The sequence below is a fragment of the Aedes albopictus genome, chromosome 1 (assembly GCF_035046485.1).
Source record: "Aedes albopictus strain Foshan chromosome 1, AalbF5, whole genome shotgun sequence".
NCBI classification, from domain to species: domain Eukaryota; kingdom Metazoa; phylum Arthropoda; class Insecta; order Diptera; family Culicidae; genus Aedes; species Aedes albopictus.
The window spans coordinates 129,469,327-129,493,476 of NC_085136.1; the positions used below are offsets into that span (position 1 = coordinate 129,469,327).

Genomic DNA, 24,150 nt, shown 5'->3' on the forward strand with positions numbered 1-24,150 from the left:
TAGCAATTTTTTGTTTAATATTTTCATACGGAAACGTTTCCGTATGAAAACAAACCTATCCTCCTCGGGAGCGAAACAGAGAAAGGAGATCAAACGTCAGATAGCCTTATGTCGACTAATATTGGGCGTTTGCTAAATGCAATGTCCATACCACAGAGAAACATAACTTACTTTTTCCAGCAAGACCTGTGATGGCACAAATTCACCAAATGGAGGAGAACGTACCTCTGGAGCGGACCTAGGGGCTGTCCATTAGACCGATGCAAATTTTGAAATTTTCGCTCCCCTATGCTTAATCGATGCCATATGGGGTTCTGATTATCCCGAGGGGGGCGACACATCCAGATTATCACATTTTTACCAACAATCTTATACTTATGACACACATGTGATACAAGAATCACTGTACAATTGCGCTTGAAATGAGTGCCATATTGAAAATTCTCGCAGTTCAAGTCAGTCTTGTTAGAATTTTCTTGACACTGCGTACCGTTGTACAGGAATCACACTCGTATCACATGTCTGTCCGGGGTATTACTCATCTTATGCACTGTGCATTATCTGTGCCTATCACAGTTCCATCTTGCTATCTACTTCTATCCAAAATCCATCTCAAATCTTTTTTTCGAACTATTGACCGTCCAGTTCCAAACTGTTCACGACCGTTTGAAACAGTCGACGTTTCAAACGGTCGGTGAACGGTCGCTGGCGGATTTGACAGCAGAAATGAGCGAGAAAGATTTCGCGCGCAAACGCGTATCTGAAAACATTCAGTTGGTGAAACAAGGGCAGCTGACCGGGCGCCAACTGATTCCTTGATCAGCTGTTGCCGGCAACCAAGCCCCCAGCTTCTTAGCGCGGAAGTCGGGGGGTGTTCAGATGCAATGTTTATCAATTAATAAATTTGTGAGGATATTCTTCCGCGATGAATGTTTTGTATTTTCTAAAATAAGGTGTAATAAAGGCAATTTACCTCGCAATTTACATAATAACCAAGATAATAACCTATGTTTTAAGTTCTTAAGACCTGAATGTTTGCAATAATGATGTGCTCGAAACCAATTTGCTGATTGATCGATTTCTATAGAATACATCGAGGACCCCCTCGAACAAGCCCTCGAAATTCGACGACTGTTCTGAACAGTTTCACAAACAGTCGGGATAATCCAACTTTGAACTGAATACACAATACTCGCATCTCTTTACATCTTATGCGATCGACGTAAACAAGCCTATCGATTTTATCTGTCAAACTGAGGTCAAACCGGTCAAAACAGATTGAAACATTTCGACAATGATTTTTCATAAGGGCCTAACTGACTTGATCGATTTCTCTTCGTCGACTCTCTCTTTTGCTAATAGCTTGATCAAAACAAACAAAATCATTATTCTTTTTGTTTATATAGCAACATTTAGTCGTCTTCTTCGCATTTCAACCAAAAAATCTTTGGAAAACTAAATACACATTCTGTGGTAACACAAAGAGAGGATCGATGAAGAGAGCTCGAAAATGTCAGTTAGGTCCAAATGAAAAATCAGTGTCGATTTTTCCAGTGAACCACGCATTAAAGTTTGTCGTCGGATGGCCGCATCCGGAAAAGATGAATCCAGTGGCCGTGATACGAACGACCCGCCTGAGGGCGCCAGGCGACGTCCCGATAAAAGCTCCTGGAAAGCATCGACGACAGGTCGAGCACAGTGAATTATGCAACGTAGATACCTCCACCATCGGCCGTCGGAACCAGCTTTGTTGATCTTTTTATTCCGCTTCTGGGACTGGTGAAGGATGTTTCTTGACGACGATTGCCCTTTGCGGGTTTGCCGGTCACCGGCAGTATGAAACGAGTACGGATTCTTGGTCAGGAGCAGAAGAAACGATAGTTTCACCAACGAAGGCAGCTATCCAGATGCGACCAAAGTAACAAGCTGTGAGGAAGCGGTAAGCAGTCGGAAAATCTAGATTGTGTTCGTGTTAGGTTTAAATTTACATTGATAAAATTGTATTTTCAGACTGTTCGGCAGCAAAGATCTTAGGAAACTGATGGAATGAATAAATTCTATTGAAATGATTATGCTTCTACCACGACGTTCGTTGATTTAGCTCTAACAATCCATGAAAAAGGATATACAACACTTCCTCCGGATCGGCTTGGCCACGAGAGCTCCCAAAATGGGATAAACGCCACCATCAAAATAGTCATCGCTCAAGCCCAAACGACGATGAAAAGAGGCGAGCTCACCCAGGAATAATACGTTTAGATCATAACGAATGGAGCCCTTATGTATCTGGAGCATAGATGAATACATATTTTTCTATTTTATTTTGCATTTTTATAAATAGATAAATATAGAGAATATCGCAAATATTTCCGCACGGTCATGCTTAGGGTGAAGGGTTTTTTTTCATAAAAATTTGGAACGTAAAAAAATGCAGAAGGTAAGACAAAATTTGCTCGGATTCCTAGTTTATTTCAATTATGTTCTTGAGCGTTTTTAGCATTCCGTTTACTTGGGCTCTGGCCCAGCGTTTGCAGTAGTTTTCCCATATGGAGTTCTCTCTAATAAGGAAGCAACTGAGCTGACTTGGGACAGCGTGATGTTTAAACGGTCATAAAAGCTGATTAATATGGTCTGGGAGGGGATTCCTCATTCGATGCGTCCGCTGATGTGGATGAGGCTTTTGAGGGCACTACAGAAGCTCAAATCGGAAAACGTCCTTCCGGCTTAAATCGCAAAGGACTTCCGAATAATAATGCTTTGATGATCTCGAAGCAAATCGAGATTCGAAAACGACCTGTTCCGTGTCATGTCGACCAAAGTTTGTTCCAGGTCGCAGATTAGCACCGAAATTCTGGAATCTGCGGGGAAATGCCTGACTATATCCGAACATTTGCTACTTCCATGGAATTGAGGTAATTGTCGTCTCTCTGCTCTTACGGCTGGAGGAAGAGGATGCCCCCTGGATGATGGCCACGATTGTAGAGGATCTACTGCTGGCTCTAGAAAAGCATCTTTCAAATTTCTGAAAAGTAAGTAACGTTAACAAATATAATCGAATAAATTCTTAAATTTTAATGAAACTTCTTATTACCTGCGACGTTATTTCTAGGTTTTATTAAGTTATCCCTAATAAAAATGTATTATATACTGCTGATAGGGTGAATGATTGTATCATTCCCTGTATGATTAAGATGATAGCCCCGAGGATAGCCCGAAAGGGTTGTTAAGCACGTTGTATCATATTTTTCTATTAGGGATATTTACATTTGATCCCGAGTTTGATCCTATAACACTATGTGAAAAGAGCCTAACTAGGTATTTGATTGCACCAACTTAAACTCAAACATTTTTTAGCTATTCTGATATAATTACCTATGCAATGAAGCTGAAATAAAAGATAGATAAGCGCTTGGATAAATATTGAATCATTCTTAGGGCGTATTTGCGAAAATATAGTCGAATCAGATTTTAATTATCCAAAACGTATTTCATTGTAAAAATCAATTAGACCCTTTTCACATTCTGTTCTGGACTAGCCTTCGAACATCTATGTCCTATCCATTAACATCTCCTTCTATCTCGAAGCAGCGCTCGGCAGGATTTGAAGTTGGATGCAGTGCAAAGTAGATAGAAAAATCTCACAGTGGCACACCTATCTAAAAAAGTAGATGCATCTTCGTCGACATCTGTAGGAGGATTTAGCTGTGTCGCCCCCCTCGATCCGCGAGCGGTAATGGCGGCGGCGGGCACAAATAACCGATTCGAATTTTGACGTTTCTTGGGGATCGCAAACGGTTGGCGCCACCAAACGGTGGGTGAAGGGGTGAGGAGGAGAATGAAACTGTTTTGACTTTCCCCCAAGAAACGTCAAAATCCGAACCGGTTGGATTTGCCCGCCGCCGCCATTACCGCTCGCGGATAAGTGGATATTGTAGATATGACGAAGCCACACCATACCTCGTTTTCAGGCCAAACATGTCTAATGGTCCAATCTGCAGAAGAGAGGCTCTCTTTGCTTTCCCTCTCTTTCGTTAATATCGCAGCTGTTTATTTGTATTATGATTGTCTCCTTGCATTGAACGATGGTCAAAACAATCGTCTTTTGATTTGTACTGAAAAAAATAGTTGAAAAGTGTACCATTACCAGGGTTGTGCAGTTTCAGGATGGTCAATGTCGAATGACACTCTCTCTAACCATCACTTCATACGACAAACGCAGACCATCAAAACATAATCGATTCACGCAAAAGCCACTCAAGCCAACCCTCGTTCAATGCAGAGTCAACCACATCCAACAGCAGCGATCGTCTCTTGTTTTCGAACCACACGATGAAACACCGAAGCGAGTTTTTATTCTACGCTTTGCATTCTATTCATAGGGCGTGCTATGTTTGTGTTTGCTGCGCCATGCAATACTACTTAACAAATTGACCTTCATCCTGGCATTTTCAGACGAGAGTCACCCAGCAGTGAGTGACATAGCTCTGCGTCGGAACGACTCTTAAGAAGCGTTCGGCTACTCAAGAGATTTGCAGAGAAAGAGCGTGGCGGCGGCAGCCACCGTATCAATGCGTTCGTCTCGAATGTGTTTGTTAGCAACATACACAGTTAAAAAAGTTGTTGAATATTACATCGAAATCGCTGCAACCAGGTCGTTACATCGATCGATGAATATTACACAGCCCGATGTACACGAAGGCTTTGGATGTAATAAACAGATCCGATGTAATTTGCGCGATGTAATAATTCCGACGTACACATATACAACGTAATTGAAGCGATGTAAAATGGAAACGATTTGAAATGCTCTTCGATGGCAGATTAAATTACATTTTCATCCCTTTTCGATCAGATTTACGTGTAGCTGAAGGAAGCACTAGAGCTACACTAAACTAAAATCGAGAAAGGATAATAACATAATTTAATCAGCCACAGAAGAGGAAACAATAGCGTATAGATAAACTAAGTTTGAACCAGAATTAATTGTGTATTTATTTAGTAATTTGTTATTACACTTCTGACTAGGTTCTTGTTGTCTTCTTTCAGGACAGCTAGGTCAGAGCCTGCACAATAAATAGCATTTTCATTTTCAAACTAGTGAGTGCTTTTCAATAACTAAACATTTTAAATTTGTTTATTATATGGCAGATACGACGATCATCTACACCTAAGAAAGTCAATAATCTTTCGCATTTCTATTACGATGAGATCGTGGACCGCTGAATGCCCGTGTGTTTGCCACTTCGGCTATACGGCTCCTCGAGCTGCTTCTCTGGTTCCGCGCTAATCCCGACGCCGACAGTGTAAAGGGAACACTGACTTGAAGACGGCTGTATAGTCATACTGAAACATACAACAAAATGTTAGTAGGTACTTATGATTTGAAATAAAAAATCAAACTTGGTCATTATATCTGGGAATTTTATATCTAAAAACATCTTCATTTTTTCTCAGAAAAGAATTCTCGACAGGATTCTGCCAGAAAATCTCTATGAATTTTTCGTACAAACGAAAAATTAAATCTACAGAAAGTTCATGTCAGGAACTTCACATTTTTAACTAGGAATTCCAGCTTCAGGAATGGTACCAGAATTTCGTTCAAGCTAGGACCATTCCACTTTAGTATTCATTTTTTTTTCTTCATTAACAAGATTTTCAGCCCTAGACCTCACCGTCTAGGATATTCATTGCAACAAAGTTCTGCTGATAATTTCTTAAGCAGTATTGTTTTTTTATAAATTAACTCCTGGAATTTCTTCAGAAGTCCCTTTGGGATTACTAAAGGAGTTTCTTTTGGAACTTCAAAATTTACTTCCGGGATTCCTCCACTTGTTTTTTTTTCTGGGATTCCTCCAGGAGTCTTTCATAAGTTACTTGCGGCATTTTTCCAAAAGATCTGGGCTTCCAACAGAAGTTCTTGACATTTCTCTATGAAATATTTGTACGATGTCTTCAGATCAGGAGTGTCAACTGGAATTCCTCCAGGAGTGCATCCTGGGAATCCCACCCCCCCCTCTACCGAAGTTTCTTAAGGGATGAGACTCCTCCAAAAGTTCCTCCAGGAATTATTTCTGAGTTTCCTGCCGGAGTTCTTTCTGAAATTCTTCTTGTAATTTCTTCAAGAATTCCATCGAATTTCTTTTGTAATTCTTCAAGAAGTTCCTTCTATGATTAGTTCAGAAGTTCCTTCTAGAATTCCTCCGGAGTTTTAAGATTTTTCCAGGAATAGCTTCCAAAATTCTTCTAAATGATCCTTATGAGGTTTTACAAAAAGTTCCTTCTAAGCTTCCTCTAGAAGTTACTTCTGGGTTTCCTCAAATAATAAATTTCGTCTTTGATTTTTCCAGCAATTTGTTCTGGGATTCCCTCAAGAGTTTCTTTTGGTATTTTTTTTCCTAAATTAGGAGTTCTATCAAAGATTCATCCAGGAATTCCTTGCGGAGATTCCTCCATATGTGCCTCCTAGTATTCCCTCCGGACTTTTTTTGATTCCCCAGGAAGTTTCTTCTGGGATTCCAGTAGGATTGATTTCTGAAATTCTTCCAGAAGTTTCTTATGGGATTCCTCCAAAAATTGTTTCTGGGATTCCTCTAGGAATTCTTTCAAGATTCTTCCAGAAGTTTCTTCTGGTATTTCTTCAAGAGACTTTTGAATATTTTTCATATTCACCTCTGGGAGTTCTTTCCGAGATTGCACTCGGAATTCCTTCTAGGATTCTTTCAGGAGTTCCTTTTGCGATTCCTCCAGTAGTTCTTACTGGGATTTCTTCAGTACTTCCTACTGGGATTCCTCAAGTAGTTCTTCCAGGAACTTTTCCAGCAGATTCTTCTTTGCCCTCCGAAGTTCCTGTTAGGATTTCCAAGGAGTTTTTTCTGGGATTAATGCAAGAGTTACTCCTAGTTTTCCCTCCGGAAATTCTCCAGCAGATCGTACTGAGATTCCTTCAATAGTTTCTTCTGAAATATACAACAAAATATTAGTACCTATTAAATTGAAATAAATAACCAAACTTGATCATTACGTCTGAGAATTTTATGCGCATTATGACTAACTAAGTATTATCTAAGTATTATATAAGAACTTTTTTTCAGGGAAAAGTTCTCGATAGGATTCTGCTACAAAATTCCTAGGAATTTCTCGAAGAAACGAAAAACGAACTCCACAAAAATTACAGTGAAGAACGTCACATTTTTCTCTACGAATTCCAGCTGCAGGAATGGCTGAGGGAATGGCACCAGTATTTCATTCAGGGACCAATCCACTTTAGTATTCAGATTGTTTTCTTTATTAGCAAAATTTTCAGCCCTGGACTAGTTCATCTAGGATTCTAGGAAATTCATTGCTATAAAGTTCTGCTGGTAATTATTTAAGCAGTATTATTTTTAGAAATTAACTCCAGGAATTTCTTTCAAAGTCTTTGTAGGATTATCCCAGGAATTTCTTCTGGTAATTATCCAAAATTTACTTCTGGGATTCCGCCAACAAAATGGTTCTTTCCTGTGGTTCTTTAAGACGTACAATTTGCGGTTCCTCTTATAGTTCCATCTGGGGTTCCTCCAGTATATTTTCAGAAGTTCCTTTTGGGATGCCTCCTCTTCCCTAATAAACCAACACCATACACGGACCGTAATGCAGACGGTTAAACAATACCACATACTGTTCGAATTCTATCCCGAATGGGTGGTTAAGCCCGGGGCGGACCAGATGGAGCGTGACCTGGTGAGCATTGGGCGCGACCGAGGATGGAGAACGGCAGCCACAAACCGAGTATTGTGGCGTACTATTGTTGATTATGTCTTGTCTTAGATGTTGAACAAATAAATGTATGTATGTATGAGTGGTTAAGCCCGTCTTATGGTAATCGTTTATGCGGGTTGTTTTTTCGGAACTCCTCCAGGAATCTTTCTAGGCTTCCAACAGAATTACCACCTGATATTTCTATAAGATAAATTTTCGTACGATGTTTTCAGGAGTATCAACTGTGATTCCTCCAGGAAAGCCTGCTGAGATTCCTCTAGGGTTTCCTTCCAGGATCCCCCCCAGAAGTTTCTTAAGGAATTCTTTCAGAAGTTTCTTCTTTTCCAGCAGCTACTTGTGAGAGTCTTTCAAAAGTTCATTCTGGGATTCCTCCAGGAATGCTTTTTGTTATTCTTCCAGAAGTACCTTAATGGATTCATCCAGGAGTTCTTTTTGAGTTTCCTACAGGAGTTCCTTCTGAAATCCTCCTGTAGTTCCTTCTAGAATCCCCCCGAAGTTCCTTTTGTAATTCTTCAAGAAGTTTCTTCTGAGATTTTTCCAGGTGTTCCGGAATGTTATGATTTTTTAAGGAATACTTTCAGAAATTCCTCCAAATTTTTCTTGTGGGGTTTTACGAAAACTTCCTTCCAAAAGTCCAAAAACTACTCTTTTGGGTTTCCTTTTTTACTAAATTAGGAGTACTATCAAATATTTCTCCAGAAATTCCTTGCAGAGATTTTTCCAGTAGATGCTACTGGGATTCCTCCAGAAGTTCTTTCAGTTCCATCTGGTATTGCTTAAAGAGCTTTTTGATTGTTTTTATTCTTATTTTCCTAGGGAGTTCTTTCTGAGATTGCACCTAGAATTCGTTCTAGGATTCTTTCAGGAGTTCCTTTTGCGATACCCCCTGAATTTTCTTTCGGGATTCCTCCATCGGTTTGGTCTGTGGTTCCTTCAAGAGTTCCATTTGGAATTCCTTTAGGAGTTGTATCAAAGATTCCTCCAGTAGTTCCTACTGGGATTCCTCCAGTAATTCTTCCAGAGACTTTCCCAGGAGTTTCTTCTAGGATACCCTCCGGATTTCTATCAAAGATCCGGATTGTATCAAAGATTCCTCCAGTAGTTCCTACTGGGATTCCTCCAGTAATTCTTCCAGAGACTTTCCCAGGAGTTTCTTCTAGGATACCCTCTAGGATTTCCTCTAGGGTAAATTTCCGAAGGGACATTCTCAGAAGAAACTACTTTTAGAGAAATCTCAGAATAAAAAAAAATACTCTTTCTTTAAAAGAATTCTTCTCTGAAATATCACTCCTTGAGGGAATTCTCTAAGAAATTTGTATAGCAGGAATCAGATATATCGGCACCAGGGGACCCGCATGCGGCAAGGTAGGCCTACTGCTCATCTTTTGCGAGTGTTTAGTGTGACTGGCAACGCGACCAGAAGCCTAGTCGAATCCTGCTTGGAAATCGGTTTGTTTTGTCGATGGGGGTGGCCCGCGAAATCGCATTGTGTTGTTTGGGCAGGCCTGCTCGATGCATGTTAGGTAGGCGTAGTTTGTTCGAGTTTGACGTGCCTGCACCTTCCCTGATCGGCACCAACATTTCAAAAGGGCGTAACTGCATTTACAATATATATAAATTTATGCTATAATTTTAGGCGCTCACTCCGCTTGGTCGGAATGAGTTATGAAATAGTCTTTAAAAAAATAAAATGCTGTTGAATGCTCCAAAAATACGCTCAAAATAGAAGGTGACCCATCTTGCCCCGCAGTCGTTTATATGGAGATTATATGGCATGTATCGCATAAAAAAATGGCTAAAAACCATTTTATTTTATATTTCCAATGAGAATGAATAATTTTTCAATCAATGTCCTGAACTTTAGTATATTCATGCTGGTCACCTAACAAAATTATTAACATAATCGAAACAAGAGTTATACGCCCAAAAATAGCACTGACCCATCTTGCCCCGCCCTACCCTATCTATAACTTTTGATGTACTGAATAGAACTGAAGAAATCTACGAAAAAATGTCTCTTGGCAAAATCACCAAATAATATCCAAGAGCATTCCAAAAAAATCTCGCTTGGATGAGTCTCCAATGGAATTCCTTTTAGAAGAAACTCTTAGTAAAATTTCAGAAGAAATTTCTCAAGGATATTTTCTTAAGGGAATTCACGATGAAATTCCTCTTTCAAAAAATCTTCAAAAGAATACTGTTTGCGAACAACCGTCTAGTTAACCCCAAGTCGCGCTATCTATTTCTGTATAACAGATTTACTCTCCTCTCATCTCATCAATTTTAACCGATCGTACTCGATCGCAGGTAGCCGCAAGGTAGAGTGATCGATACCTCGATCGCTAGGAGTAAGAAATAATAAAATTAGTGTACCACGAAGCTCGGTTCAATACAGTTCTTTTTCCTAACCACGAACCGCGTACTGAATTTCTGACCGTTTCCGAAAGTGCAAGTGCACCGAGTGTCGAAGGCAGTGAAGATAGTGTGGCTCTGGACTTACGTTCTTTTTTTTTAACTTATACAGTCCACTAGTGTTGCAGTCCAGAACATGGTCCTTCGAACCGGATTTTAACCGGTGGACATTGGACATTGAAATTGTGCTATCGGTCGAAGTGCGCGCGTGGTCGAAGTGGTGGATAGATTCCACAGAAGAATCGGCGTCATTAGCGGCAGATATTGGCGGCATTGTGCTGCTATTCGTCATTGTTCCTGCGCTGGTGACGTGAAAACGTGGATGAAATCCACTGCGGCGGCGGAGTATTTCGAAGCTGAGGACGAGTTGCTGCTGTTGCTTGCTATTGCTGGGGCGGAGACGATCCTGTTGCTGCTGCTGGTCGGCGGTCATTGCATGCGGTGTGGCCAACGGACCGGAGAAACACTTTTCACAGGGAAGTAATTGATTGCATGTTCTGTGGTGGCGTTCCTTGCATGTGGCGTCTCCATTTTGTGGGTGATTGTGGGGCGAACAAAGAGCCTTAATAAATTGTGCAAATTGAATGCTTGAGCGTTTTCAATTCTGGACTTGTGGTCTGGATTGAGTCAATGTGTCCCTGATCTGACGGATTATCTGGTTTGGTTGGTCCCTTTGGTTGCTAGTCCGCTGCTGGTCCTCCTTATCGGCTGTCTTTGGTCGCTTGTCCAGTCAATTCGGGTCGCGTCACTGTGGAACGTCGCGTTGGATCTACGAGGAGCATTCCGGTCGAGTGTGGCGATTAGTGAGTGACAAAAAGTGATCAAGTGGACTCCAATCATCAGTTTATTGCACTGCTAAGTTGCATAAAGTGAGTGAATTTGTGAACTAGGGTGACAGTGGAGAACTCGAACGTTGAACTCTGAACATTCAGTGCGAAGTGCAAGCAGTGCTTTAAACTTGATTTCTTTAGCTTGTGAAGTGGTGGTCAGCATGGCGGAAGAAGAAAGTTTGCGGGAGCTGAGTCGTGAAGAACGGCAGCTGAAGAATTCCCTGAAGGCAATTGTGAAATTCGTCAACGAGTTCCAGCGATCAACCCAGGAGAACCAAATTGAGGTGCGGTTGGAGGCGTTGGAGAATGTGATGCAGAAGTTCTACAGTGTACGCCGTAAGATCGAGATTGCCATGGACGAAGTAGATCCCGAAGAAGATGATGAAGACGTCAAGGAAACTGCAGAGGAACGCAAGAAACGCCTGGAAAAGGCAACCGCTACCCGTGAAGCCCAGTACGATGAAGCGATCCGTGTAGTGGAAGAGAAGTACTGGGAAGTCAAGGCTGCTCTAATATCGTTAAGACCGCCGAAGCCGAGTTCTTCCCAGTCGACTGCTGGAGTCCAAGCTCCTGGGGATTTCGGGATATCGAGAGTCAAGCTGCCAGACATAAAGCTGCCATCCTTCAGCGGCAAGATCAAGGAGTGGATAACTTTCCGGGACACGTTTCGCAGCCTCATTCACAACAATCGCCAGCTGGCGCCGATCGACAAATTTACTTATTTGCGATCCTCTGTCCACGGCGATGCCCTACAAGAAATCTGCTCGGTGGAGCTCTCGGCGGAGAATTACGAAGTTGCTTGGAAGGCCCTGGAGAAGAAGTTTGAAAACAAAAAGCTCATCGTAAAGGCGCATCTGGATGCGATTTTTTCCGTGGAGCCGTTGCGACGAGAAAACTGCGATGCGTTGAATCACTTGATCAACGAGTTCGACAGAAACCTCCAAATGCTCAACAAAATTGGAGAAAACACGGCAAATTGGTCAACGATCCTTGCGTACATGCTCTGCTCACGTCTTGACTCAGCCACCCTCCGGCTGTGGGAATCACATCACAACTCCAAAGATGTTCCGGAATTCGACGAGCTGTTGGAGTTTCTGCGTGATCACTGTCTCGTTTTGCAGTCCATCGCGCCTTGCAAGCCCATCGAATCCGAGCAGAAGCGTGCTCGAGTCACAACGACGCACACGTCATCCGAATCTGCACGAAAATGCCTGTTCTGTGCGGAGCCGTTCCATCTTCCCTTCAAATGCAACAAGTTCAAGGGCTTGACGATTAATCAGCGGGTAGAAGAGGCCAACAAGAAACGTCTGTGTCGCAACTGCTTATCCGCAGGCCACTACGCAGAAGGTTGCTCCAAGGGTTCCTGTACGAAGTGCGGCAGAAAGCATCATACAATGCTGCATTTCGAAAACGCGCCAACGAGTCCGCGAGCACCGAAACCATCCGTTCCACAAACGCAAGATCAAACCCGCGTAGCAGGACAGACACAGCCACAACCAAGTCAAACACCACCAAAAGGTCAGACACAAACATCTACTCAACCAGCTACACAAACCACAAACTCCTACCCAGTGATCCAATCAAGCTCTCAGCACACTCCCCCATAACCCACTACAGACCCACACGCCACTGTTACTCTGAAAGCTGTTAAGCAATCAGAAAATATGCAATCTCTCCCTCGACAAGTACTAATGTCAACCGCAATTGTTCGTGTGCAAGACCCGTTCGGAAACGTTTCGTTTGCTCGAACATTGCTGGACTCCTGTTCAGAGTTTTGCTACGTCACGACCAGCTTCTCCAAGAAGCTGAAGCTGAAGGAGACTCCAGCCCTCTTGAAAGTGGAAGGAATCGGCAGCGGAAGCGTCACATCGACGAAATCGGTGGAAGCAAGGATTCAACCTCGACAAGCAACACTCTCCGCCTTCGACGAAGATATGCAGTTCTACGTCCTGCCCAAGATCACCCGGACGTTGCCGATCAGCCCTGTCCAAGTGAAGGTACTGGAGATACCAAGCGACATCGTGTTGGCGGATCCGACCTTCGGAGAACCTGGTCCCATCGATATGATCATCGGTGCTGAATTCTACATCGATCTTCTTGCTGCGGGACGACAAAAGCTTTCGGATAGTGGTCCGACTCTGCAGGAAACCGTTTTCGGATGGATTGTGTCCGGTAGAGTTCCAGAAGTTCCTGCCAACATTCCAAGAACGTCGACTTTCATCAGCACGATGGTTGATCTGCAAGAACTCATCGCCAAATTCTGGGAGCTGGAGACGTGTCATATCAACAGCACGAACTCAGTGGAGGAAACAGCGTGTGAGGAGATTTTCAACAGAACTACCACCCGAAACGGAGAAGGGAAGTTTGTCGTAGCCCTTCCACGAAAGGAGCACGTCATGGAGAAACTAGGCGAGTCCAAAAACATCGCTATCAAGCGGTTCCTGAGCCTCGAAAGGCGGCTGGACAGCGACCAGGAACTGAAGGCGATGTACACTGAGTTCATTCATGAATATCAGCTAATGGGGCACATGAAGCAAGTCCCCGAGGAGACCGACAGTGAAGCACCAGTCTACTACTTGCCGCATCATGCGGTGTTGCGTCCAGATAGCACGACCACTAAACTTCGTGTTGTCTTCGATGCCTCGTGCCGCACATCAACGGGAGTGTCGCTCAACGATGCGTTAATGGTTGGCCCAGTGGTCCAGGATCCTCTTCTGGCGATTCTACTACGGTTTCGCCTCCATCGAATAGCGGTAGTGTCGGATGTGGCGAAAATGTACCGGATGGTGCTCACTCAACCGACCGATCATCCTCTCCACAAAATTGTGTGGCGTGATTCGAAAGACCAACCCCTGAAATTCTTCGAACTCACCACTGTCACATACGGAACGGCTAGCGCGCCGTATTTAGCGACAAGATGCCTCAAGAAGCTGGGCGAAGATTGTGCAACCACGCATCCAGTGGCATCTGAAGTGATCCAGCATGACTTTTACGTCGACGATATGCTGTCGGGCGCCGATAGTGTCGAGGAAGCCAAAACGTTGGTGAAGCAAGTCAAGGACGTGTCAGACTCGGCGGGTTTTAGTCTCCGGAAATGGAATTCAAACTCAAGCGAAGTTCTCCGTAGCATTCCGAAGCACCTGCGAGATGATCGCTCCATGCTTGAGCTTGATTCGTCCAATGCAACAGTGAAAACACTGGGACTACGGTGGAATGTAAGCTCCGACGAATTCCACTTTTCCTTTCCTCAATGGAAGTCCAATTCCTCGACCATCACCAAGCGAAGCATACACTCCGACGCAGCGTGCCTGTTCGATCCGTTAGGACTAGTCGGTCCGGTTGTTGTGCAGGCGAAAATCTTCATTCAGCAGCTGTGGCGGCTGAAATGCGGCTGGGATGACCCACTGGACGAGTCGATACAGGAAATGTGGAGAGAATATCGGCAGAACTTGATGGCACTCGAAACGCTTACTATTCCCCGCTGGGTTGGACTCAGCAACGATTGCGTTTCCGTTCAACTGCACGGATTCAGCGATGCGTCAACAGTAGCGTACGGAGCGTGTCTCTATCTTCGTTGCGTTGCTTCAGACGGGTCCGTTACTGTGCGGTTAATCACATCGAAGTCTCGAGTGGCTCCTCTTGAGAATCTGGAGCAAAAGAAGAAGAAAATGACAATTCCCCGGCTCGAGCTGTCGGCTGCACTCCTGTTAAGTCACCTCTACGAGAAGTTCGTCCAAGTCAAGGCTGTACCTACCGCGTTTTTCTGGACGGATTCTACAATTGTTAATCACTGGCTCGGATCTCCTCCGTCTCGTTGGCAAGTGTTCGTTGCCAACCGAGTATCGGAGATACAACATCTCACCCAAGGCGGAACGTGGAGCCACGTAGCGGGAATCGAGAATCCTGCGGACCTCATTTCTCGTGGGATGTCGCCAGCCCAACTCCAATACGAAAGGCGCTGGTTCGAAGGTCCCCAGTGGTTATTACAAGATCAATGCTATTGGCCTCAATCGAGCCAAATTTCCGAAGTTCCAGAAGACGTTACGCTTCTGGAAGAGCGTGCATCTCAAGCGTTTCCCACTCAGGGAGTTCCTCCGAATGAGCTGTTTGGACTACGATGGTCGTACCAGGAGCTGCAGCGCATTGTAGCCCTTCTGATCCGCTTCAAGCACAATACTACAAATCGAAGTTCGAAGCGAACTGGACCTGTCTCACTGGAAGAATTAGAGGAAGCACTGATCGTCCTAGTGCGTCAAGCTCAACAAGACAGCTTTCCGGAAGAAATGGCAGATCTTGGAAAACAAGGAGAGGTGAAATCATCGTCCAGGATCAGATCGTTGTACCCTATCTTGAAGGCAGGCATTATATGCGTCGGTGGTCGTCTTGCCAATGCTCCAGTGCCCGAAACTCGAAAGCATCCGTTCATTTTGGATCATCGTCATCCGCTAGCAATAGCGTTAGCTAGGCACTACCACTACAAGTTCTACCACGCTGGACAGCAACTACTAGTAGCAACCCTTCGCGAAAGATTCTGGCCAACGAATGCGAACAGCTTGGCGAGAAAGGTCATCCACGGATGCATTCCGTGTTTCCGAAGAAAACCAAAGGTCATCGATCAGCTTATGGCTGATTTACCAGTGGAGCGCGTCACTCCATCGGCTCCATTTTTGAAGGTCGGCGTGGACTACTGCGGACCTTTCCACATCAGCTATCCCAATCGGAAATCCAGCCCGGTGAAGTGCTACGTTGCAGTGTTTGTCTGCCTGTCGGTGAAGGCTATTCATCTGGAGCTCGTCGTGGATTTGACGACTCAGGCATACATTGCAGCTCTAAGACGCTTCGTCGCTCGACGAGGCCGACCCCAGCTCATCATGTGCGACAACGCAACTACCTTTGTTGGTGCAAATCGGGAGTTGAAGGAGCTCTGCAAGCAGATGAACGACAGAAAATTCCAAGATTCCGTTATCAAGGAAGCAGCGAACGATGGCATCGAATTCAAGTTCATCCCACCCCGGACGCCAAATTTCGGTGGTTTGTGGGAGGCCCAAGTGAAGTCCTTCAAAAACTACTTCAAGAAAGCAGTAGGACTCGGAACGTTGAAGAACGACAAAATGCTGACGGCTCTTGCCCAAATCGAAGCGGTCTTAAACTCTAGACCGATGACAGCTATCAGCAGCGATCCTACAGACTACGAGGCCCTAACCCCGGGGCATTTTCTTGTGCAGCGTCCGCTAACTGCTGTAGCGGATCGAACCTTCGACGATGTCTCCATCAACCACCTGAAGATGTGGGAGCAAGCTCAGTCTCTCACCCAGCAGTTCTGGAAGAAGTACAGCACCCAGTACCTTTCGGATCTGCAAAATCGTGTCAAATGGACTAAGAAGAAAAACGACATCGCTGTGGGTACGATGGTTCTTCTCAAAGAAGAGAACATACCTCCACTGAGGTGGCCACTTGGCAGAGTGGTAAAGGTGTTTCTTGGTACTGACGGGCATGTTCGTGTTGTCACAATACGTACCAAGGATGGTAGCTTCGACAGAGGCATCACCAAGGTCTGTCCCTTGCCTATTTGGGACAATGAAATTTTGCAACAAAACTCCAATCAATAAGCACTCTACGAGTGCTTCGCCTCTTACCCCATGGGTCACCTCGATGAAGTCCAAAGATCAGTCCGTCAGTAAAAGGTCAAGTCTCGTCAAGTATCGTCTGTGTATGTCTGTCCAAGTCCCTCGTCTTGGTAGAAGGTAACACTGAAGCAATTCAGTTCAGCATGGGAGAAAGCATCTACTCCCGCTCCGGTGCACTGGGCACCTGCGTTGGCCTCTCGGTCATCGCCAAGCAAAGTTCAATATTAATCTCTTCTGTGTCTTCGGTAGCACTGCATCCGCTACCACCGCATCCCCTGGAGACAACCATGGTACCATCTCCAGGCTCACCTCCCTCGTTTGGTTGGCCCGGCCAGCTCTACCGTCAATCGCTACGATCGAGGACAAGATAGAAGCCTTCCACTGGAACACCCGCAAGGCGCTACTCCAAGGAGAACTCTCAGGCACCACTACTGCCTTTGTGGGGTAAGTTGTTCCAGTTTCGGAAAAACTACACACAGAAACTACATAATTCCCTTCCCGAGGAAATCACCAATCGATGCACTTCAACCACCACCCCGGCGGCGGCCCGTACAAGACGATCACCACCGAAGCAAATGCATCAACCGATGCAACCCGACAGACGAGAAGACCAACCACCAACCAACCACGACGAGACGAAGAAGCAAACCCACAAGATGACGAGAAGAAGCTGCACCCGCAGGATCCCGTCGCATGCGTACTCTGCAACCGCAGTACAACACGGTGCGACGACGAAACCGAGCAAGCCTACGAAGAAGCCCCCGAAGAGAGTCGATTGAGGTCGACGATACCACATCCCAGATGAGAGCAGACCCGAAGAGCCGGTAACCCATCGGCAATGATGACGTCATCGAAGACTACATACCCAACTCCGTGATCCAATATCTTGTTATCTACAGTGAATTCTCAAATTGTATTCCTCTAATTTGCCACTATTAGTTAGTATTAAGTACTTGAATTTCAATGATTATGAACTATAGCTAGAAGTAGAGTTTATTTGAAACCAGCCGGTTTCAAGGGGGGCGGCATGTTTGCGAACAACCGTCTAGTTAACCCCAAGTCGCGCTATCTATTTCTGTATAACAGATTTACTCTCCTCTCATCTCATCAATTTTAACCGATCGTACTCGATCGCAGGTAGCCGCAAGGTAGAGTGATCGATACCTCGATCGCTAGGAGTAAGAAATAATAAAATTAGTGTACCACGAAGCTCGGTTCAATACAGTTCTTTTTCCTAACCACGAACCGCGTACTGAATTTCTGACCGTTTCCGAAAGTGCAAGTGCATCGAGTGTCAAAGGCAGTGAAGATAGTGTGGCTCTGGACTTACGTTCTTTTTTTTTAACTTATACAGTCCACTAGTGTTGCAGTCCAGAACAAATACCTTATGAAAAAAATATCCTTTTACAAGAATCTTTTACAAGAAATTTCTCCAGAAAAAAAATCGGAAGAATTCCTCTTAGAGACATCTTTGAATGAATTGATCTTTGAACAATCTGAAAAGAATCCTTTTGGATGCATTCCCCTCGAAATTCCTCTTGGAAGAATCTTCGAAAGAATTTCTTTTGGATAAATCTGCGAAAGACTTTCTCTTGAAAAAAAAAGAGAAGAAATTTGCCTTGGAAAAACCTCCGAGAAAGATCTCATAAAAAATCCTGAAAGAAACACCTTTTGAAGAAATCTCAGAAAGAATTTCTCTATGAAATAATCATCAAAGCAGGAATATTCGAAAAAAAATTCTTCTAAAAATTTCCAAAGAATTTCTCATGGAGGCATCGCCGATATTTGACAAAATGCCATTTTGTATAAAGCTATGCTAAATAATAGCGTTTATTTGGCATGCACACTTTATTTATGCCAAATCTCTATCACGCCAACTTTTACGACCCTTAATGAAGAATTCTCATTTCGGAAATCTCTTTGAAAAATCTTCGAAGGAATTACTCTTGGAAAAATCTATGAAAAAGTTTCACTTAAAAAAATGGCCGAAGAAAAAAAAAGAAAAGAAAGAATTCAGTTTAGTTGAATCTTCAAAGGAAATTACTTTCGGAATTTCTTTGAACGAAATTCTCTTGCAGGCATCTCCAAAAAAAATTGAAAAATGTCAAAACAAAAAAAAAACATCTTGAATGAGTTCCCAAGAAATTTCTCTTGTGAAATCTCAGAAGGAATTTCTTTTGGGAGAATCTGCGGAGTGTCTGGAGGAATTTCTTTCGGACAATTTCTGAAGGAATGGGGAAATATTCAAGGAAACCAATTTTGGATGCATCCTTAAAAATGTCTTACAAATCTAAAAATCATCATTTTAATAGCATTTTAGAGAAAAATTCTCTTAAAAAATCACCCAATGGATTTCTGTTGCATTGACTTTTCAGGAATTTCTACTGGGGGAATCTCCATAGGAATTCCCCTTGAAAAAAAATTCCGGATGGATTTCTCTTGTAAAAAAATATGTGACGGAACTTCTCTTGTAGGAAACTCCGTAGAAAAGTCTCTAATAAAAAAATTTCCTGAAAATTTTTCTAACATTTTTTTCTTGGAGCCATCTCTAAAAAAAACCTGTTTGAAAATTCATGTAGAATCATCAAAAGAATTCCTTCTAAAGCGATGTTTAAATGGAACCTCTTGGGAAAATCACTAAAGTTGTTTCTTTTGGGATAATCTTTAAAAGAATTTCTCTTGTAGGCATCTCTAAACGAAATCTAAAAAAAATTTTTGTGAAAAACTCTAAAGAAATTTTGCAGATTTTAGGTACAAAATGACAGAAGTGATATGGAAATGTCTAATTTTCTTCGTTTTTTTTAAGGAAGAAAAACACAGATAGCATTCCTTGTAATATCCGACCTACTGGCAAAATAACTTCAACTTATACTATACTTATACTTAAAGTAAAGTAAAATGAACAAACAATTAAGGTTTCTAGAATTTTAAAGGCAGTTCCATCCTGATTTCTAAAAAAAAATGAAATGATTTTCAGTTTAATTTGAAACTCAATTCGTTTAATAATTTTGGGGCTTCCTTTGAAAATTTCTAGTAAAATATATGAATAAACTAAAAAAAACCGAGAAAAAAACATGAGTATTTAATTCGAGACAAATCCTCTTTTGAACATTCTTACGAAATTACTTTGGGAGCCTACAAATAAAATTGAAAATAATTCCTTTTAATTTTATTCAATACTAGCTGTCCCGGCAAACTTTGTCTTGCCAGATGTGGTGGTTTGACAGCTATTGAGGTTATAGCAGCACAGCACTCTAGATTGATTTTATTGCGGTCATGTTGACTTTGTACCCAGTTCGCACAAATCTCAGTATTTTGTTAATATTTCTACTTTCTCAGTTCATTTTTGTAACTTTTTGTACATATAAACACAGCCACCACGAATACGAACCGAACCGTGCAAGAGCGATGCTGTTCGGTTCATCCGTTCTTGAGTTTTGTTGCCTCAAAGGAACTTCAAACTCATTTTTGTATATATAGATTCACTTCCCTGGAAAATCCTTGAACTAACAGGACAATTCAGTTTATCGGAAAACAATCTGAAATTTGGGATAATTCTGTGGTCAATCAGTTTTTGGATTGGTCGGTATGGAATTTCATCTAAAATGTGCTTGGTACCATTTTGTATATTTTTTTTTAGTTTCTCACAACATCAATGCTTATGGAACAACACGGACCTCTTCTTAGCGTAACGTGGGACAAGTGGGACAAAGCCTGCAGCTCAGCTTAGTGTTCTATGGGCACTTCCGCAGTTATTACCTGCCAATGACCATTTTGTATTCGTATTTCGTGTGGCAGGCACGAAGATACTCTATGCTCAAGGAAGTCAAGGAAATTTCCTTTAAGAAAAGTTGCTAGATCGATCGAAAATTGAATTTGTCACCCTCAGCATGGTCATGTTGAATACCAGTGCACTTACCCCATCGATTATACGGGCCCATGCAGATTTAAAAAAATCTTAAAGTTTAGAAATCATTTAAACATATTTTTCGCAAAGCAAGAGGTTTCTGAAAATGCTAAAGTTATAGTTTCCATGAATAATTTAATATTAAAAATTAAAATATAATTATTAATTTTTTAATAATTAATTAATAATTAATTAATAATTAATTAATTATTCAATAATTAATTAATTAATTAATAATTAATTAATTAATTAATTAAAAATATTTCGAATATTTTCAAAAATTCTTAGAATTTCTCAATCTTTACATGACTCCATTTTCAATACAAAACAGGATACAAAATTGTCTTCGTGCCCGATGGGAGGTCTCGGACATAAATGAAAAATAATATTGACATCAGCCTAAGTTTCGGTGGTAAAAAAAAATGTTAAATAATATTGAAATCGATGGAATGGATGTTGATGTATCCTGGATATATTTATAATTTTTAGAAGAATTAACGCAGTGACATTTATGAGTGAGATTTGTTTATTTATGCAATTCAGTATCATAATTAACATTTTATGTAACTCATTTGAGTTGCATTATGAACATTATGCAACTGAAATGGGTTGCATTATGAAAAAATCATTGCATAAAATTTTGTATGGAACTCGTTGCAAAAAGTTGATTTTTTCAGCACGAGTCGTACATTTATCCAACGAGGCTTGCCGAGTATTCGTTACATAAATAACTATTATGGCTCTGATGCAAAGTTGAACTGGATTTTCAAGACATTTGTCTTTCGATGTGATTATAAGGAACACACTGTGGCGTGTTATTTTATTTCCATATCTTTCCTTTCTTTCTCACGATTTGCCTCGCGATTTAAAAAATATAAATTTCGGTTTCTACTGCACTAACGTTGCTATAACTTGGGTCGATTGTGCACAACAAGTGAGCAAGCATATGATCTAGTATGTAATACGAAATTAGTCTATGGTAATGCCAGTAAAGGACTAAACATAAATTACGTAAAGTGGGTACCGAGGATTGTTCACAATCTGCGAACTCGACTGCGGAAAAAATCGCGACCATGACGCCCCTGGTAATACGTAGTAGAATCTGAGATTTATATTTGGTAGCAACAGTGCAATGGTGGATGATTTTACTGATGCAGCGTTCCTATTTGAAGAACTCCAGAAGCACTCCTGGAGGAATCATAGTAGGAACTCCTCGAATAGCTTCTGGGTTAATTCCAGGCTCTGGGAGAAAACTTTAACGAAGTCATGGATCGATTGCAGGAAGAACTATTAAAAGAATCCCAAAAGAAACTTTTCGAAAAGTCTCAGAAGAAAATTTTGGGGAATCATAGTAGAAATGCCTATAAGAATCTCATAATGAACTCTTCGAAAAAATCCAGATGCAGCTTCTGGAGGAATCATAAAAGTAAAATCTAAAGGAATTTCAGATGGAGGAGTCACGAAAAGACCTCCTGGATGAATCCCAAAAGGATATTCTGAATGAATTCATATGGAACTTCATGAGAAGAAACTATTAAAAAAAAATCATTAATTAATTCCAGGAGGATTTTTTTGGGTCTTGAACAAGCCTAGTGGTAAGGCTTTGGATTGTCAATCCTGAGAAGACGGGTTTGATTCCCGGGGAAATTTTCTCGATTTCCTGAGCATAGTGTATCATTGTGCTTGCCTCACAATATACAAATTCATGCAATAATGGCAGGCATTGAATACCCTCCAACCTCCAACTAATAACTGTGGAAGTGCTCAAAGAACACTACAGTTGAATAGAGGCAGGTTAAGTTCCAGTTGGAACGTCGAGCGAAAAAGAAGAAAAGGAGGCACTTGTCCTCACTGAACTCTGAGGGAATCCCAGAAGGAGCCCCTTTTGGGAAATGTAAAAAAAAATATGATAGCCCAGTAAAATCCTGCAGAAATACCAGAGGGGGGGGCGAATAGCATAGTAAAGATATTCCAAACAATTAGAACTTTTAAAATCCTACCGAATTGGAACTGTTCCTTGATCATAGAATCTACTGAGCCATGGCGGTGCATTCTTTTCATCGAGCATCTCTGACTTAAATATATGAATGCCAAAAACACATTATCAGCCATACTTCAGCTGGAGGCTGCCGGTTCGCAGATGTATTAAAGTGTTATGACTAATCCTCCTCTTCTTGGCGTAACGTCCTCACTAGGACAAAGCCTGCTTCTCAGCTTAGTGTTCTATGAGCACTTCCACAGTTATTAACTGAGAGCTTCCTCTGCCAATGACCATTTTGCATGCGTATATCGTGTGGCAGGCACGAAGATACTCTATGCCCAAGGAAGTCAAGGAAATTTCCTTTACGAAAAGATCCTGGACCGACCGGGAATCGAACCCGTCACCCTCAGCATGGTCATGCTGAATACCCGTGCGTTTACCGCCTCGGCTGTATGGGCCCTGTTATGACTAACATAATTATAAATAAAGGTGATAAGTTTCACTAAAGAAAAAAAAAATTGAAATGAGACACATTCACTTTAATACTTTCAAATCCCGTGATCTTGACCAGGGAGAAAACTCAGTTTTGCTCTTAGATAGAGCTAACAAACGATAACAAACATACCTGCATCATTGTCCGCCTTTTCCGGAGTTCACGCTAACTTTTCTGAAACCCTTCAGAGCGGCCAACTCCTCGCAAAATTCGTTTTCGTCCAAGTCTCCCGCTGACGATCTTCCGGATCATTTTCCGTCGTCTTTCGATCGTCGTCCGGATCGTATTCATTACTGGCTGAACCAGATCACGTTGATGGCGGTGGTGCTGGAGATACGGCACGCTGGACCATAGTCAAATTGCAACCAGCGACGATGGTGAGGAGTCGGTGGTTGACATCGACCTCGGAACCGGCATCTGTCGCCCTTAGTCTTGGTGGTTCATGTGGTGGTTGTTATGTTGGCATGTGGGTTTTGAGGGTGATTTGGACCGTATATTTGCCGCAGCTGGTAACACACTTGGCCAACTAGCTAGCTCGAAATAGGTGTTCCTGGTTTAGCCACCGGGGAGAAGCTGATTCGTCAGAGAGCACCAAATTGAGCTGAGCTTCCAGATCGACGGCGATAAAGTTTCAATTTTGATGCCCGGAACTCCGCTTCACGTTGAATTACCCTGTATGGAGTAAACAGTTAATGAATACCTATAATAATGAACTCAAGTATCACAAATTACCTTCGAAAACGAACAAATTCCAGGCGAAACCCTTTTACTCCTCCACCGAAAACTTAAAAATGGACGCTCACTTGCCTCGCGCTTGGCCGATCACAACAAAGCTGGCAGTGTTGCGAGATGTATTATCGCATCATTAAAAGATGCGATATGACATCGACTTTGTGTAATGCTACACAACTCCATCGCAACCACTTGGTTGCAGCTCATTCTGTGTAATAATCACATTTTTTCGATGTGAATGTTACACGAATGCGATGCAAAGAAAAGTTGATACTTTATTTTGGTGTAATTTTGGGGAAGATGTAAATTAGCATCGAATCGATGTGATTGTACATCTAAAAAGACGGTTACATCGGACTTTTTACACATTTTCAATAATTACATCGAGGCATATTACATTATTTTTTGCT

The 24,150-nt window shown here is 42.3% G+C and overlaps 2 long non-coding RNA genes across 2 annotated transcripts; one reads left to right on the forward strand and one right to left on the reverse strand.

Moving 5' to 3' along the window:
* The first annotated feature begins 635 nt into the window (after positions 1-635).
* LOC115260439 (uncharacterized) lies at positions 636-5,412 on the forward strand. Its single transcript, XR_003894524.2, has 2 exons — positions 636-1,939; positions 2,011-5,412. It is a non-coding gene; the product is annotated as an uncharacterized LOC115260439 (long non-coding RNA).
* On the reverse strand, positions 2,439-24,150 carry LOC109411528 (uncharacterized). Its single transcript, XR_003892665.2, has 3 exons — positions 23,741-24,150; positions 23,141-23,680; positions 2,439-5,343 (listed from the first exon to the last, which is right to left on the reverse strand). It is a non-coding gene; the product is annotated as an uncharacterized LOC109411528 (long non-coding RNA).